Consider the following 16,951-nt stretch of genomic DNA (forward strand, 5'->3'; position numbering starts at 1 on the left):
TTCACGAATCCATGTCTTCGGTCTGGCTGGCTTTTTAGCAGTGGCATAAGGCTGCATGGGGACAACATTATTCATCACTATCAGTATCCCCTTGATCACTGGCACAGATGTGACATTTTTCGTTGGTAGCAGCAGACTGTTTAACTCTCCCAAATGGAGTCCATTTAGTGCCACAATTACACCAACCAGACACAGGATCTACAAGGCAAACCCAGAAAAGAGATATCAGTGTTGCACATCACTCTCTCAGATAACATTTGTCTGCGGGTACATATTGCAATTTCTTTCTACCAGGCTCCATAACTAAAACTACTTGGTCTTTGCCTGATGCAATGACATCTGCGGGCACTGGTGGGCCACTTGGCTTTTCCACCCACACCTTTGCACCCGGTACCATACTGTGTGAAGAGCCAAAATCGCGGTCCCCATGGGTAGTTAACACTGTAGGAGGCTCCCCCTTCTTAATCATGGACAGCTTAATGGGAATGACTATTAATTGGGCCACTCGATCACCCTTGTGGATTGATAACAATTGATCCCCACTATTCATTAGGATGACTTTAATCTCGCCTTGGTAATCAGCATCAATTACCCCTCCCAACACTTGAACTCCCTTCAATGCTAGGCCAGATCTAGGGGTAATCCATCCCATATGCTCTGGGGGAATCTGTACTCCAATCCCTGTTTCAATTGCAACTATTCCTCTTGGATCTAATCTGATTTCTTCATGGGAATGCAAGTCTACCCCTGCTGACTCTGGAGTTGCTCGATAGGGAGCTAAAGAACCTGGAGTAATTTCCCAGTACTATAGTGTTTCTCTGACTGAATTGGGTTGAACCTGTAAAGAAGGAGTCATTAATCGCATCAAAGGATTTTCATGTTCATACACGGGCCTATTGTTTAATACTTGCACCGCATCAAACACACGATCACGCCAGCCTGCCAAACTGCCGTCTCCAGATTTGCGTAACTGTTCTTTTAATAACCCATTCATTCGTTCAATTAACCCTGAAGCAGCTGGGTGATATGGGACGTGATACACCCACTCAATGCTCTTTTCCTGACAAAACTCCTGGATTTATTTGCCTTTGAAATGTGACCCATTGTCACTTTGAATCTGCAAAGGCACTCCATAATGTAATATGATCTGATCTAACAACCTGATGGTGTTCAGTTGGGTTGCACGTTTGCACGGCAAAACCATCAAATATCCCGAGTATGTATCCACAATAGTGCATGCATACTGACAACCTCTACTGATTGGCATGGGACCGATATAATCAATCTGCCAAATTTGACCTGGTAATTTTCCTCTTCTCAATGTGCCTCGAACAATTTGAGGGATAGCTCTATGCAATTGGTGTTGGCACACGGGACATTGCAAAATGATTGTTTTCACTACTTATAAAGGAAGACTGATTCCTCGAGCTTGTGCCCACCTGATAGTAGCCTTTTCTCCAAGGTGCCCACATTTCTGATGGGCCCATTTGGCCAAACCCTCCAAATCGTCTTCCTGAGCCTCTGCATCCACTGATGAAATCTTGGTGTGTTCGTCTGCAACAGAATTAAACCAACGTTCTAATGAGTCTGTGGCACAATGCGCGTCCACATGATATACAGTGACTTCACTTTGTAATAACATTCCTGCAATATCTTGCCACAGCTCTTTTCCCCACAGCTATTTTGAATGAATCTTCCATCCATTCTTTTGCCAAGTTGGCAACCACACTGCCAATCCATTCGCCACTGACCATGAATCTGTGTACACATAACACTGAGCAGGGGTCTCTTGTTTCAATGCTTTGTAAACTGCGTAAAGTTCTGCAAACTGACTGCTCTTCCCTTTTCCTGTCGTTGTCAACATCTTTTTTGTTTTGGGATTGTACCACACTGCTTTCCAGTACCGCTCAGTTCTCACATATCGAGCTGAACCATCCGTGAACCAAGCATGCTCTGTTTGCTCCACGGTCAAATCGCTGTAAGGTACTCCCCATTTCACGGGAGACTCACGTTTTTCAGGCACTTCCGGTGGTATGTAATCTGAGGGCGGTATGTTGGCTACTTGCTCATGTAATTTTGCCACTACACCCTTTCCTGATTTGGCTCTGTCTTGAATATACCATTTCCACTTAATTATGGTTGCGTCTTGAGCATGTCCTATTCGATGCGTTTTAGGAGAGCTCAGTACCCACTGCATAATTGGTATTTCTGGTCTCATGAATACATCATGGCCCACCGTCATCTGCTCGGTATCAACAAGAGCCCAATAACACGCCAGCAATTGCTTCTGAAACGGAGTGTATGAGTTACCAGCGTCGCGCAATTTACGACTCCTAAACCCCAATGGCACACGTTTCCTGTCTTGTTTCTGCCACACACTCCAGTTAGCATAATTGTCTTATACAGACACATTTAATTCTACTTCTCCTTCCTTCAAGGGCCATAAATCAAGCACCTGCTGCACGGTGTCTTTCGCCATCTCAAAGGCTTTCTGCTGCTCTTCCCCTCCTCCCTTCCCCCCCCCCCCACTGAAACTCATATTTCTTTCGTGTAACCTTGTAGAGGGGGGCCAATATATGCCCTAAATTAGGAATGTGCTGTCTCCAAAACCCAAACAGTCCTATAAACTGCTGAGCTTGCTTTTTGTTCATTGGAGTGGTGAATTCAAGTATTTTCTGTCGGGCTTTTGGCACCATTTCTCGATGCCCATGATGCCACTGAATCCCTAGAAATATCACTGTTTCAGCTGGACCTTGAATTTTACTCGGATTAATCTCCCACCCTTCCTTCTTCAATCCTTCCATAGGGACATCTAACTGGCTTTGCACACTGTGCTCGTCCTTGTCCTGGATCAAAATATCATCAATGTAATGAGAGATTTGTATGTCAGGTTTACACAGTATCTTGTCTAAGTGCTCTGCCACCAGCCGGTGACAGATAGTCGGGCTGTGTCTGTACCCCATAGGTAGCCTCGTGAAAGTGTACTGACGTCCACTCTACGAAAATGCAAACTGTTCTTGACACTCGTCAGCAATTGGCACAGAGAAAAATGCATTAGCTAAATCGATCACTGCATACCAATTCCCTTCAAACTTTTGGACAGTTTCAATCAAGGTAATAGCATCTGGGACTGCGGGCACTAAGGGAGGAGTGTGTTTATTCAACTCCCTGTAATCCACCGTCATCCTCCACGACCCATCTCCCTTTTTAATAGGCCAGAGAGGATTGTTCCATGAGGTGGTAATAGGGCGTAAAACACCCTCCTCCACGTACTCTTTGGTGGTGTCTGAAATTTCCTTGTGCCCCCCCAGGAATGCGGTATTGTTTCATTGCTACCCGCTTGGTTTCCACTGGCACTTGCACTGGGGGCATCTTCAATTTGCCTACGGTAATGGGTATACAGATCAATGCACTCACCCCAAACTGGTACGTTTTACTGCCAAGTCCCAAGGTTAACCCTTCCAAAATGTCAAAGCCAATTATATACTCAGGTATCGGGACAATCAACACTTGGTATTTATGCCTATTCAAATTGCCTATTTTCATCTCCACTTTCGTTTGTACTGCTGGGGTCTCCTTTCCCCCGAGACCTGTAACAGTAAACTGTTTGCCTTTAAATCGTGTTGGATTACCATGAATCAAAGAGGCCTCTGCCCCGGTGTCTATCAATGCTCGCACCCCTTGTGTATTTCCTGCCCCCCAATAAATCTTAACATCAACATGAGGCCGCCTATCCACTTTTATGCGGGCACACGCTGCCGGAGCTTGGCCGAAGCCCTAGTCAAACTTCGAATGAGTGTGACTCGACTCCGCCTCTAGCATCGCACTCACCACCTTTCTCAAATCAGCATATGTTGGCTGGTACGGGGAAGGTGTCCCCATAGACCCTTCGTCTTGTTCTTCCGCAGGGTGAGCAGAAGGTGAGGTGTCCCCCTGTGGCATGGTGACTACTTGTTTCTTAACCTGTTTATAGCGCTCTTTGGCTGCAAGTCCTCGTTTTTTGTATAAATCATACATTACTCTGATTTCAATGCCATCAATTTCTTTGTGTGGCACACCATCTTTTAACAAAGCCAAAAACATGTCTTTTCGGGACACTCTGGAGTATCTGCTATCTTGCTGCCTGTCTTCAGTTCTTCTCTCACTACGCCCCTCTCTCTTCCGTGTCTTGTTATCGCTCTTATCCCACTCCCCAAATCTGCAAGTTGCCGAATGGCATCTGCTACCTCATCAGTAGCCTTGCCCGTCATACCTACGAGCAAAGTCATAAAGACACTTTTGTATGCGGGTGGCGCAGTTCTAATCACCATGTTGCGAGTTGAAACTGAGAGCGGCACGGCTCCCATGTGATCAGGAGCATCTATGTAAATAGCCTCTTTCATAGCATGCTCTCTGACTTTTTGAATTGCTTCTCTCAACGTATACCACTTTGTTTCTTCACTGGGCCAATCTGTGGTAACGGGGTATTTAGGGTTACATGCTTGGGCTACCAGGTGCAGCAAAGACACCTGCGTATCTTGACCATTTGCGTCAGGGGGCGGTGCTGCTCTTAAGACCTCCTGTACATTGGTGTCAATTGACAGGGGTAAAAACGTGGTGAATCCGTCGAATCTACCAACAACCCTTCAGCACCCCCATATAGTAATCTCACCATCCATGTCAATAAAGCTTCCCCTGATTTTTGCCTCAAACGGGTAATCATTTCCCCAACCTCCTGTTGTGTGTAATCCTCCAGCGTGGTTAAATCCACCATTCCGCCAGCAGGATTCTGCGGGTGGGGTCCGGCTCGCCGTCTTCTAAAGGGGTTTAGCTGCCACTGTTTTCTGTTTCACTTCCATTTTGGGGTCAGACTCATCTGCAGAACTACTTTCTAGACTGGTCGAATCATAAATATCACCATCCCACTTATCCGGATCCCAGTCTACGCCCGCGGTAGCGATTACAGTTGCCACCTTTCTTTTGTTGACCCCTCCCCGTCTTTTCCTATACTTATACTGGGCTACTCTGACTGTGTCGGCCTTATCTTTAAACAGTTTAATTTTAATCTGCTGCATTAATGCAGTCTGCCGTTCTGCAGCCAGCTCTCTCATCGCAAGACCTCATTTTTCATTTCCACCTTCATTTGATGTATTTTCCTATAAGCATGCTAAAGAACCCAACCTCGTCTACCTAATGCCGCACATTCTTTACCACGTTCTACTGGAACTTGTTGCAAGCATGCCATTACATCAGCCGGATCGGCATCTCCCAATCCTTGATCCCATGTTTCACTTAGACCTGCACCACATGCCCACGCCTGAGCCAATTTATCATATGGACTCTTAGTCCAGCCTGGAATAACAACATCAGAACAGTCACCGCCAGCGGTAACGCTCTTCTTCCTGAACAAACTACTCATTATCGCAAACAAAACAAAACCTTGTTGAATCTATATATTTTTTCTCTCCACGCTACAATCACTCCCCCAGGCACTCACACACTTACAAAAAGGAAAATAAACTTCACTATTCAAAAACTTCACTTACAAGAAAACCAAATCCTATCTACGTTTCAACAGATTCTTGAATACTCGGCACAACTCATCAAAAGTATCCTGTTCGTGATGCCAAAAATGTATTGCTCTCCCCAAAGTGCACGGAACAAACATAAATCACCAATGCAATTACAGAGCAAATACTTTAAACGTAGACCGACGCAATAACTCACAGCCACACATTCTTAGAAGATAATCAGCTCTTATACGGCTATTTATTCAAATCTTAGAAGTACATAGAAATAACTCACAAAAATAATATGGACATAAATCACAGAAGAAGTAAAGAATTCAAAAGGAAATATATCACCGTGAGTGTAACAGAATTCCTCATCTCACCCAGAAGTGGCTGGAAGACCCCGGGAACAGCCAGGCCGAGAGCACCACAGCTCACAGGAGGGCCAGACGTAAGCATCCTTCTCCAGCTGAAGTCTCACCTGACCACCTCCGGGCTTCCGCATATACACACACTCCACAAAGGGGAGTCAATTCTCGAACCTTCTGGAAATTGCACTTGCGCAGTTGAGGAACAGCCGTCGGTTGCCAGCTGGGTCAATCGAGAGCTCCCCTCAAGAACCGCAGTGCCTCTCTTCTCTAAAATCACGCACCGCGGAGAACAGTAGCAAACCATAACAACGTTAACTTTCCCAGCAGAAATGTCCTTGACCGCATACCAGGTTTGGAAAGCATGTTTTCCTCAGCACCGTGAATCTAACACTCAGCAAAATGTGTGCAGCTTTTCACTGCGGCATGAAGTAAATATCCATCATGGCTCCGAGCGCTCCCAGAATGCATTGCGCACCAGCGCCATTTTAGTTCAAGCATAACAACATTCAGACACCTCGCCAGCATTGCCAATGCATTTCAGATTAGGTGTCAGTCTGGAGATGTTCATTCGGACACTCGACAGTATTGCCAATGTGTTTCGGATTAGGTATCAGTCTGGAGATGTTTATTCAGACACCTTGCCAGCATTGCCAATGTGTTGTGGATTAGCTATCAGTCTGCAGATGATCATTCAGACACCTCGCTAGTATTGCGAATGCGTTTCGGATTAGGTATCAGTCTGGAGATGTTCATTCAGACACCTCGCCAGCATTGCCCATGTGTTTCGGATTACGTATCCCTCTGGAGATGTTCATTCAGACAATCGCCAGTATTGCCACCGCAGTGCGGATTAGGTGTCAGTCTGGAGATGTTTATTCAGACACCTCGCCAGCATTGCCCACGTGTTTTGGATTAGCTATCAGTCTGGAGATGTTTATTCAGACACCTCGCCAGCATTGCCAACTCATTGCGGATTAGGTATCAGTCTGGAGTTGTTCATTCAGACACTCACCAGTATTGCCAACGCGTTGTGGATTAGGTATCAGTCTGGAGATGTTCATTCACACACTGTTAAAATATTTATTTAAAGACACACTTAGAAACACTCTAGCACTATTATTATAAGTAAGTTCAAAAACACAGTCACCATTATTATATATACATCCCTTATTCCTTATTTAGACAAGTCTTAGTTAACACCACTTATTTCCAGACAGAGGTGAGCCCTTAACTACAGATGGCACTCCAATAAGTTTAAGAAAAAGGGAGGGAAAAGGCAGAAATTAGGAACAGCACACAACACAATCCTTTAGAAGCACTTAGCAAGGCAGAAAAGTCAAAGTCTACTTGTGAGCAAAAAGTTCAAAGGCCAGGTTCCCTCTTGGAGAGAGTAGAACACCAATGCGCCCAAGATCACACAGTTTAAAAGGCTTGGAAAGTCTTGCAGAGAGTTCAGAAAGGAATTAGTTCAGTTTAGAAAAGTTCAGTTAGCCAGTCTGGGGCCAACCCAAGTGGTAAATTGAGGCTTTAAGAGTCACCCCACACAGACCGTTGCGAGGGAGGTCAGGCGGACACAGCACCTTTAAAGTGGAGAGGATCCTCCAGCGGGGGCAGTTGTTCCTGACAGCGGGTGCAAGTCGTGGCATCGTCCAGAGGAAGATATGGTCTCGACGTGGAGGAAAGCTGAAAGTCGTTGCACTGCCAGGGAAGAAACCAGCCGCAGAGTTCTCCGGTAAAAAGGTACTACCCTTTTATTTGCGGTAGTGGAAAAACGTGGTATCCCGGTTGCCGGGGTGCTTGGCACAAGCCAGGCGGCCACGAGATGATCCGGGAAGGCGAAAAGGTGGGCAAACTGGTTATCTCCACCAGTCAAAGGAAGAAGACTCTTCGGGATGAAGATCTCCCCTGTTGTTGGAAGAAGTGGTGAGTCGGTTCAGCAGGGCTCCACCGGTGGTGTCGTCATTGCAGGTCGGCTCAGCTTCGGATTCTTTGGTCCTGTGGAGACGTCTGAAATCCCAGTCCCCAAAGCCATGCTTTTATGCAGAAAACCCCCATTCATCAGTCCTAGCTGTCACTCAAATATGCTAAGTGGTGAACCGGGCGGCTCACCATTGGGTCAATCACACAAGAGTGCAACTTGAGTTGCCGAGGCAACTCAGTCCAGGGTGCCTAAACCCCCTCCCACACCCCCTGTAATACCCAGACAGAGTGGCACCACTTTTGGAGGCTTCTGTGGAGAAGCCCGCCAAAAAGTGGAACAAAGGGCTCGACTTGGGTTGGAGTCACAGAAGCGAACACAAACACCATTTTGGAACCGAGTTCTGGCAAAAAATACCAACCAGTGAATTAATATTAAATTAATAAACCGGCAGTATGTTCAAGGCTATGTTAAAAAGTATTAGCCTCGAACAATGGGAAAATCCCATGGGAATATATTCGCGGTTGAATATAAAAAGTAGTATCCACTGCCACCAGCCAAAACTCACTCAGGGGGGACTGGACAGTGCCCCCTCGAACAACATACCCAGGGGCAATCGAATTGCCCCTACCAGTACGCCCACAATATGATGGTTTGTACTGGTTCTGTTCACAATTTAGGACGAGTAAAGCCAATGGTGACTTTACATGCCCTGGGAGACAGTAGTCAGTCCCAGGGTATGGAGTCTATGTTTGGGGGTCACTATGACACCCCTGTGTTACGGCACGGAGGGTGCTGTGTAACACACATACCAAAAACACATGAAGCCCTATGGAGTAAAAGAACCCATAGCCCATAAAACACATTAAAAAGTCAAATGATATCTCAAATCATGTCTAAGAGTGTGAGAAAAAGAGTCTCACTCTTAGCAGGAGAAAAAAAATAAACCCCAAAAATCCAGCAAAGCTGCTGGGGGACTCACTAGGTTTGGGAAATTAGCCTTAACAGAGAATTCTCTCTAACAGACACCTCGCCAGTATTGCCAACGCGATTTGGATTAGGTATCAGTCTCGAGATATTCATTCAGACACCTTGCCAGCATTGACAATGTGTTGTGGATTAGGTATCAGTCTGTAGATGATCATTCAGACACCTCGCTAGTATTGCCAATGCATTGTGGATTAGGTGTCAGTGTGGAGATGTTCATTCAGATACTCACCACTATTGCCAACGCATTGTGGATTAGGTATCAGTCTGGAGATATTCATTCAGACACCTCGCCAACATTGCCAATGCGTTTCGGATTAGGTATCAGTCTGGAAATGTTCATTCAGACATTTGCCAGTATTGCCAGTGCATTGCAGATTAGTTGTCAGCCTGGAGATGTTCATTCAGACACCTCGCCAGCATTGCCAACGTATTTTGGATTAGGTGTCAGTCTGGAGATGTTCATTCAGACACCTCGCCAGCATTGCCATCGCATTGCGGATTAGGTATCAGTCTGGAGATGTTAATTAAGACACTCGCCAGCATTGCCAACGTGTTTTGGATTAGGTGTCAGTCTGGAGATGTTCATTCAGACACCTCGCCAGCATTGCCATCGCATTGCGGATTAGGTATCAGTCTGGAGATGTTAATTAAGACACTCGCCAGTATTGCCAACGCGTTGCCGATTAGGTGTCAGTCTGGAGATGACCTTGAGGAGAACCATCTCCGGTTCCGGAAGCACCTCAAAACCTTCCTCTTTGCTTCTGCTTTCTCTCTCCCTCTCCCCTGCTAAATTCTTCACTAAATTCTGCACTGAATCTGAAACTTGGCCACTCTCACCGACCTCGGTCCTGGGCCCAGCCACTCTCCACTTGCACTGCCTCCCTGGCAACCCCTGCACTTCGGGACTGTCTCTGTATCCCTACAGCCCCCCCTTCCCAGCACTTGCCTGCACTTACCTTGCACTTGCCACCAGCTGGCCCTATTCATTTATTTATCTATTTATTTCTATTCTACTTACCTTGTACTGCACTTTCCCTTCCCCCTACCCCTGCACTTGCGCGGTCTGAATGACACCTGGCCTAGTAGGATCGTTGTCTGTCCTCCCCCTGTTCCCCCCTCCCTGCCTCGTCGCGCCTTGAAACACTTGTGTATAGGCGCGTTACACATGCCATATCATATCACATCATATCATTCAGACACCTTGCCGGCATTACAATGCATTTCGGATTAGGCATCACTCTGGCTATGTTCATTTAAACACTCGCCAGTATTGCAAAGACGTTGCGGATTAGGTATCAGTCTGGAGATGTTCATTCAGACACCTCTCCAACATTACCAACGTTTTTGTATTAGGTATCAGTCTGGAGATGTTCATTCAGACACCTCGCCAGCATTGCCAATGTGTTGCGGATTAGGTATCCGTCTGGAGTTGTTCATTCAGACACCTCGCCAGCATTGCCAACGTGTTTTGGATAAGGTATCAGTCTGGAGATGTTCATTCTAGACACCTCGCCAGCATTGCCAACGCATTGCGGATTAGGTATCAGTCTGGAGATGTTCATTCAGACACCTCGCCAGCATTTCCATTGTGTTTTGGATTCGGTGTCATTCTGAAGATAATTATTCAGACACCTCGCCAGCATTCCCAATTCATTTCGCATTAGGCATCACTCTGGCTATGTTCATTTAAACACTCACCAGTATTGCCAACGCGTTGCGGATTAGGTATCAGTCTGGAGATGTTCATTCAGACACCTCGCCAGCATTTCCATTGTGTTTTGGATTCGGTGTCATTCTGAAGATAATTATTCAGACACCTCGCCAGCATTCCCAATTAATTTCGCATTAGGCATCACTCTGGCTATGTTCATTTAAACACTCACCAGTATTGCCAACGCGTTGTGGATTAGGTATCAGTCTGGAGATGTTCATTCAGACACCTCTCCAACATTGCCAACGTTTTTAGGGTTAGGTATCAGTCTGGAGATGTTCATTCAGACACCTCACCAGCATTGCCAATGTGTTGCGGATTAGGTATCAGTCTGGAGATGTTCATTCAGACACCTCACCAGCATTGCCAACGTGTTTTGAGTTAGGTATCAGTCTGGAGATGTTCATTCAGACACCTCACCAGCATTGCCAACGCATTGCGGATTAGGTATCAGTCTGGAGATGTTCATTCAGACACTCGCCAGTGTTAGGGAGAACTCTCTCTTTAGGCTGAATTTCCTAACCTAGTGAGTCCCCCAGCAGCTTTGCTGGATTTCTGGAGTTTGTTTTTTTCTCCTGCCAAGAGTGAGACTCTTTTTCTCCCACTCTTAGACATGATTTATGGTGTTCCTTTGAATGTTAATGTGTTTTATGGGCTATAGGGTCCTTTACTCCATAGAGTCTCATGTGTTTTCATTATGTGTGTTACACAGCACCCTGCGTGCAGTAACACAGGGGTGTCATAGTGACCCCCCCACCATAGACTCCATACCCTGGGGCTGACTACTGTCTCCCAGGGCATGTAAAGTCACCATTGGCTTTACTAGTCCCAAATTATTAACAGAAACCAGTACAAACCATCATATTGTGGATGTACTGGTCGGGGCAATTCGATTGCCCCGGGGTCTGTTAGTCGAGGGGGCACGTCTCCGTCCCCCCTGATCGAGTTTTGGCTGGTGGCAGTGGAAACTACTTTTTATATTCGACCGCGAATATTTTCCTATGGGATTTTCCCATTGTTCGAGGCTACCAACTTTAATTATTTCATTCTCATAGCCTCGAACATACCGCCGGTTTATTTATTTAATATTAATTCGTCGGGTGGTATTTATTGCCAGGACTCGATTCTAAAATGGCATCTGTGTTCTCTTCTGTGACTCCAACCCAAGTCGAGCCCTTTGTTCCACTTTTTGGCGGGCTTCTCCACAGAAGCCTCCAAAAGTGGTGCCACTCTGTCTGGGTACCACAGGGGGTGTGGGAGGGGTTTAGGCACCCTGGACTGAGTTACCTTGGTAAATCAAGCCGCACTCTTGTGTGATTGGCCCAAGTGGTGAGCCGGCCGGCTCACCACTTAGCATGTTTGATTGACAGTTAGGCTGAGTGAATGGGGGTATGCTGCATAAAAGTAGGGCTTTTGGGACTGGAACTTCAGAAGTCACCACAGGACCTGAGAATCCGACGAGGGAGAAGCTGAGCCGACCTACCAGGACGACACCACCGGTGGAGCCCTGCGGAACCGACTCACCACTTCCCGACGACAGAGAAGATCTCCCCGCTGGAGAGGCTTCTTCCCCTGACTGGTGGGCACAACCAGTTTTACCTTCTTTCTTCGCACCTCAGACCGGTTTGTGGTCGAACTGCCCATGCCAAGCACCCCGGCGGCCAGATAGCCACTCACCACTGAACCACGAATCAACGGACCGCTCCTTGTACCTGAGAAACTCCGTGGCTGGTTTCTTCCCTGGCAGTGCAACAGACTCCTGTCTTCCTCCACGACGAGATCCTCTCTTCCCCCGGACAATGCACCGACTTGCACCCGCTGCCAGGAACAACTGCCCCTGCTGGAGTGTTCTCACCACTTTAAGGTACCGTGTCCGCCAGGCCTCCCTTTCTAAAGATTGCTACAAGGTAATAATAATCCCTTAACCTTCTGGACTGGGCTGGCCGCCTTGACCCTCTAACTGGTCCCTTTCTTTGGTCCAACTCCTTTTTGAACCTTTACAAGAATTTTGTGCACTGCAACCGTGTGACCTTGGACACATTTCGTTTTGATCCTCTGAAAGTGGATCCGGCCTCTTGAACTCTAATTTCACGGTTTTACTTTGCCTTCCTCTCTTGTTATGTTCTTGTAAAAGTGTTGGGATCTGTTTCAACTTGTTCTCTGCTTTTCTCTGCCTTTGTAAAACAAACAATTAGAGTGCCATCTACGTTAAGCGCTCACCGCTGTCTGAAAATAAGTGGGGCTTTACTTAAGACTTGTCTAATATTCTTTTAAGGGAGTGTATATCTTTTAGTGACCGTGTTTTTGAATTGCTTACTATTAGTGCCTGGGTGTTTTTCTAGATGTGGTTTTTAAATCAATAATTATATCTCTTTTACACCAAGCCCTGGTCAGTGTTTACTTGTTCTATAGTGTTCTCTTGACCTATTGTGAATACTCTGTATAATGCCTAACTCTTCTTGAGGGAAGTCTGACTGCTCAGCCACAGCTACCAAGTGAATCTGTGTGGTACAGACTGCTACCAAGTGGGTTTACTGCCAAACACCTTTAGTCTTAAATCTTTTGCAGTGGTCCCAGAGGGAACTGCACAGGTTTCTGCCTAACAGCCAGCATTGCCAAAGCATCTCGGATTAGGTATCAGTCGGAGATGTTCATTCAGACACTCGACAGCATTGCCAATGCATTTGGGTTTAGGTATCAGTCTGGCGATGTTCATTCAGACACTCACCAGCATTGCCAATGCATTTCGGATTAGGTATCAGTCTGGAAATGTTCATTCAGGCACTCAACAGTATTGGCAATTTGTTTCGGATTAGGTATCAGTCTGGAAATGTTCATTCAGACACATTGCCAGCATTACCAATGTGTTGTGGATTAGGTATCAGTCTGCAGATGATCATTCAGACACCTCGCTAGTATTGCCAATGCATTGTGGATTAGTTGTCAGTCTGGAGATGTTCATTCAGACACCTCGCCAGCATTGCCAATGCGTTTCAGATTAGGTATCAGTCTGGAGATGTTCATTCAGACACTCGACAGTATTGCCAGTGTGTTTCGGATTAGGTATCAGTCTGGAGATATTCATTCAGACACCTCGCCAGTATTGCCAACGCGTTTCAGATTAGGCATCACTCTGGAGATGTTCATTTAAACACTTGCCAGTATTGCCAAAGTGTTGCGGATTAGGTGTCAGTCAGGAGATGTTCATTCAGACACCTCGCCAGCATTGCCAACGTGTTTTGGATTAGGTATCAGTCTGGAGATGTTCATTCAGACACCTTGCCAGCATTGCCAACGTGTTTTGGATTAGGTATCAGTCTGGAGATGTTTATTCAGACACTCACCAGTATTGCCAACGCATTGCGGATTAGGTATCACTCTAGAGATGTTCATTCAGACACCTCGCCAGCATTGCCAACGTGTTTTGGATTAGGTATCAATCTGGAGATGTTCATTCAGACATTCGCCAGTATTGCCAACGTGCTTCGGATTAAGTATCAGTCTGGAGATGTTTATTCAGACACTCGCCAGTATTGCCAATGCGTTGCGGATTAGGTATCACTCTAGAGATGTTCATTCAGACACCTCGCCAGTATTGCCAACGTGTTTTGGATTAGGTGTCAGTCAGGAGATGTTCATTCAGACACCTTGCCAGTATTGTTTTTCGGATTCGGTATCCATCTTCAGGCCTGTGCAGTGTTCTTCTAAATGGTATTTCTTTGATTAACCTAAAAAGCATGTATGTAGTTACTCACTGGTAACTATGGGTAACCTGCCAGATGACTATTTGTAAAGCTGAAATTAAATAAATAAATAAAGTACACCATCCTCCCCATTGTAGGCAAATCACTCCTGTTTGTAGAACCTACAAACCAAATTAAAACAAATATGTATAGCCATTCACCCCTGTATAAACTGGGTCATTTGAAAACGTTTTTTTGCATCAACATAAATGAACTCCTCTCCCACCTTTGTAGCCTCACTGGACCTCAACGGGCTAACTCACAGTTTGTTAATGTCTTCTCCCAGCACTCAAAGAGACTTCTTCCTATTCAAAAGCCCCAACAATATACTATATCTTTACCAGGCCCCTATTCCACATCTTAGACTCCCTGGGCATAGCGTATGCTGACTGTGCCAATGACACTCAAATCCTGATCCCTCTCTCAGGCAACTACACGGGTGACTCTAAGACCCTTAACACGATCTACTCCACAATGCAGACCGGGATGGCAGCCAATCATCTTTGTCTCAGCTGCGACAAAACAGAAATCTTAATTGTCGGGCCACCAAGCGCCCTTAGTACCCTCAACAATCAATACACTGCCTTCCAAATTGACAACTGCTCAATTCCCGCCTCACTCACGCACCATGTCCAGACAGGTGAGCGCCGTTGCCTCCTCAGCAGCCTACGCCACCAAGGTGCTAAATGCGGCCAGACCTTCCCTCTCTAAGAACAGCTGCCTGACCATCGCCCGCGCAATCATTGGATCGAGGATTGATTATTGCAACGCTCTATTCACAGGCACCTCGGCTGGTAACATCCACAAACTCCAAGTCATCCAAAAGAACTCCCTCAGAGCAGCCCAGAATATCCTGAAAAGAGAGCACGTCTCTAGAGCTAGAAGAGACGCACACTGGCTCCCTAATCAGGAGCACATTACCTTCAAAACACTCTCCACTGCCCACAAGTGCCGTTCCAACACCGGGCCACCTTACCTCTCCAAAACAATTGCCAAAGCCCAATCATTGAGACCCACTAGGACCCCTTACACTGATCGACTAAATGTTCCCAAAGTAAAGAGATGCAAAGCCGGAGGATCCAGCTTCCCATACCTTGCTGCAAAACTCTGGAACAACCTCCCACCCTCCCTGAGGGCAGAGAATCCTATTGGATCTTCCGTAAAGCACTAAACACTCAGCTTTTCACCTAAACCTGAACCCCCCCACCCAGGCCTCTTGCCAGGAATATTTTCCTGCCCCACCCCCCTACTGCTTGTTTATGTATGATCACTGCCACTTGATTAATGTTCCTATGTTACCTTTGTTTTTGTATGACAAAACTATACCTGTATGTAGCTTGACTAGTAGTCTTGTACCTGTAACAGCGCCTCAATGCCTACGGGTTGTGTGCGCGATACACAAATGACATAAATAAGTAAACATACGTCTATCATAAGTCACTCCACATGTAGGGAGCCTAAACCATTCCTTGTGTTCCCTTCCACTCTACTTACCAACACGGAATTTCATCTGCACTCAAACAGGAACTCTGTAGAATGACCGAGCCTCATGGAGATTTCCCTCCCTAAATGCATTCCTTCACATCAGGCAGTTGCGTTTCCTGATGTGATTAGTCCAATGGGGCTGTAAAATCGGCGGCCATCTTGTAAGTGTTTAGCACATGTAACTGCCTGATGTGAAGGAATGGAGCTGAAGAGAAGGGGTTCACAGAGGTGACAAGGGTGAGCAGGAGAGAAGCAAAAGGGATACAGTGAGAGAGGGTAAAGAAGAGGAGGGGATGACAGGAGAGTGAAGCAAACAGGAAGGGCAGCAGACAACTCTGAGAGGTACTGAAATGCCTGAGAGGGGAAGGCAAGCACCAGGACAGGCAGAAGGCAAGCAAGGTGGAGAGACAAAGATGCGATTTCCTTTGTCAAACCTCCCTTTGCTGGGCCGCCGTGTGAGTCCACCCTGCTCCGAAAGGTTTTATAGGGCATGAGGTGAAAAAGTCATGTGATCCATGCGGCCAATCTAGTGCCACAGCAACAGTAGGGGGTGGTGCCCGGATGAGAGTGCAAGGCCTTAGCTGACCAGGTCTGACGAGGCCCATGATGGCGTAAACGGGCTGTGCTGTTAACAGGGCAGAGGGAAATTGGGACCCACAGGGGAAGTGCTCAACCTTGGGTGGCAGATGGCAGAGCAAACCTTGGAGGGTCAGGAGAAGTGTGGACCAAGGAGGCCATAGCAGAAATGGGCACTTGGACGAGGAGCAAGAAAGGGTGTCCATGGCAGTGAACATGATAGCTAATCACAATCAATTCTGGGAGCATGACCCAAGTGTTTTGAACACAAAGACCTGTGGCCTGTATTATATTTCGCCCGTGGTTGCTAGAATGTGGCTACAAGCTGGTGCCCCCCCATGGTCCACCTTCACTGGCGGGCTCCGCAGGAGCTCTGCTGTGCTGTTGTAGTAGAATTCTTCTAATTCCCCTTTGGAAGTCAAATTTTCACCTAACGTTTTTATTGCAGTGAATATGATATAATATGATATGTCATTTATATCGCACCTGTACATAAGTATTTCTAGGCGCAACAAGATAAGGAAGTGAAGACAGAGGGAGGATATAACAAACAATCTTACTAGGCCTTGTAGCGTTCAGATCATGCAAGTGCGACAATGCCAAGTGCAGGGGTATCGGAAGGGGGAAGTGCCAGGGAGAGGGAAAAGGAAGTGCAATCATGGCAGCGT

The 16,951-nt window shown here is 46.5% G+C and overlaps 1 protein-coding gene across 2 annotated transcripts in view; it reads left to right on the forward strand.

The window, feature by feature from the left end:
- Window positions 1-16,951, forward strand: part of COL27A1 (collagen type XXVII alpha 1 chain) — a 1,990,256-nt gene that overhangs the window by 1,966,706 nt on the left and 6,599 nt on the right. The window lies entirely within an intron of this gene.

The sequence above is a fragment of the Ambystoma mexicanum genome, chromosome 8, assembly GCF_040938575.1.
Source record: "Ambystoma mexicanum isolate Mex_15411 chromosome 8, UKY_AmexF1_1, whole genome shotgun sequence".
Classification (NCBI taxonomy): Eukaryota; Metazoa; Chordata; class Amphibia; order Caudata; family Ambystomatidae; genus Ambystoma; species Ambystoma mexicanum.